Here is a 2500-nt window from a genome sequence, read left to right on the forward strand (position 1 = left end):
AACATTGATTTTAACAGATAAGGAAAAAAAGGGTGAAAAACTCAGATGTGTATGAATGTATATATACGAGAGAGACAGAGATCATGTCTCATCGTAAGCCAAAATAAAAGCAGAAGAAGTAATTCCGAGTGGGTTACAGTTTGTATCCTATTTTAATAATAATAATCTATGATCACTTTAGCAATATTTAGAAATTGATAAATATCGACAGTAAGATAAAAAGTTGCTTACGTTCTAGTCATACATCTTCAAAGCCGACCTGATGACTTGTGACAGCACCCAATCCATTTATCACCCAGTATATATTACAATATATTACAGAATACTGTCATTCCCTCTTGATACAAGGATGAGGAATAACTATCTGATTTAAGTCAAACTTCTCCTTTCCATACAAGGATCACAACAGCGTAGTTAATCAAGCCAGAAACACGACTGTCCTAACTCCAGAAAATTCCACATAAGAACCTAATGAAGTCTGCGTTTTAGTTTGTTTACTTTACACAGAGCTACCAATTTGTGATCATATGCTTGAACAAGATGCAAATCCTATATAAAAATTTAAGTTACCTATCTATCTCACACACAGTTGCTCTTTGTACAGTCTAACATTCCCAATATTTAACTTTACCCAGTACATATTCATACCACACTGAAAACTTATCTTGCGGTTTTACCCAGCTCATACAGCTATTCTTAAGTGTTAGCATCACTTTAAGTAGCTGTCCAGTTGAAGGAAATATACTAAAAGCAGCAATCATTTACATGCTTCCTTTGACATAGGAGAAAAAGCTCTGACAAACTTGATCTGTTTATCTGAAGGCCCACATTAAAATGACTCAGAGAAGCCAAAACAAGAATGTTAAACTATGGCAACAGTACACTGTCTCTTGCATGTATTTTAACAATAAAAAATCGTAAGAATAACAACTACAGGTATGCTAGGATTTGTCCTGTTTTTCTACTTTTCAAAGTGTGTTTGGCAACAAACATTCAAAAGTAACATTTCAGAGAGCTAGTATAGTGATAATAATAAGAACAGCCAGCATTTTCCTCTGAAATCATATTTCAAAAAATATCTGGTCCAAAAAAGAAAAAGAAAAAGAAAAAGAAAAAGAAATAAATTAGAAAAAAGACAAACAAAAGCAAATGTAGTATGAAACTGTGCCCATTACCTAAAGGGCATCCTACTACATGTTTACTAGTGTTTATGTTTCACATCAACATGTTTTATAGGAGGATTTATATGCCTAACTCAAGTTGTATTTAAATCCTATGGTGCAGACCCTACCATAAAATGCCTCTTGAGTCCTATTAACTGTACCCATGGTTTTACTTTGCCTGTCTGCTTATTTAAGATCTAATCACAGTTTTGAAGGAAAGATTGTCACTTCTAAGCCTGTCCCCTCAGAACCTGTCTGTTATTAGCACTCAACTGGATATTTTCATCTTCAGTTGTTATTCTCTGTGGTCTTTGCAAAGACTATCTGCTGGAATCTGTGACTATATGGACAAATTGACTACAAATGTCTAGGACTGCTGCTTTGAGTAACATGTAAGTGGCACGTTATTCTGTTGATATTTGTGTGTTTTAAAGTGCATCACTTAGATTTAGTTTGCTAAATATTTTTACCAATTATATACACTGTAGCTCAATAAAGATTTAAAAATACTGTTATAATTTGAACACCTCAATAAAAGTGATGGCATGCTTTTAAATGAAAACAACATAAAATTTATATATAAATATATGTGTGTATGTGTGTGTATAAAAATTCTACATAAATGCTGATGTATATAAACTACATACACACATATAGGTGGAAAGACTGCTAAGAACTTAATGAAGACACTGACACACATATTTCCTCAGACTGTGTAACACTAAGTGCTCAATTGTTACAACAGAATACACTCTAATTAGAAGCAATGCACAGACTTAAGGCTTAGCAACTTCTCATATTTCAGACTAAATCGTATTAAATAGTTCTTCCACATTTTCTGTTATCATTTAAAAAATTTAACTCTAAAGGTAGCTAGTGTACACTATTTAATTCAGCACTAAGAACGAGTCAATTTTAAGAGCTATTATGACCTGCTGTTTAGGAGGCCCACATACATGCAATTTATCTATCATGTTAGAAATGTGTTTCTATAAAAGTGGCCGTTTAAAATATCTGATCTTAAGTGAGGCTACTTTCCTTCCGTTTATCCAGTATTTGGTGCTGCAATTAAAAACCTCAATATTTACAAATGAAGGGCTTGAACTTAAAAGGTGCTGAGTGGCCTCAGCAGAGGAGAGGAACAGACACTGAAGACCTCCAGGAGTTCAGGGGAGGTACTCACTCGGTCGGCACTTCGCAGAATTAGACCCTGAGTGTTTACCAAACAAATCGTTTGGGCTTCAGCTCACTAGCATTATATGCATTCCCGGACGGGTAGGAAAATCTTTAGGCAGACAAAATAGAAGGAAGTATGTTTGTGCATGTTTTAAAAGGAA

At 34.2% G+C, this 2500-nt stretch overlaps 1 protein-coding gene across 10 annotated transcripts in view; it reads right to left on the reverse strand.

Annotated features, from left to right (window-relative positions):
* The window catches only part of FOXP2 (forkhead box P2), a 447021-nt gene that overhangs the window by 192594 nt on the left and 251927 nt on the right, over window positions 1-2500 (reverse strand). The window lies entirely within an intron of this gene.

This window comes from Struthio camelus, chromosome 1 (assembly GCF_040807025.1).
Source record: "Struthio camelus isolate bStrCam1 chromosome 1, bStrCam1.hap1, whole genome shotgun sequence".
Lineage (NCBI taxonomy): Eukaryota > Metazoa > Chordata > Aves > Struthioniformes > Struthionidae > Struthio > Struthio camelus.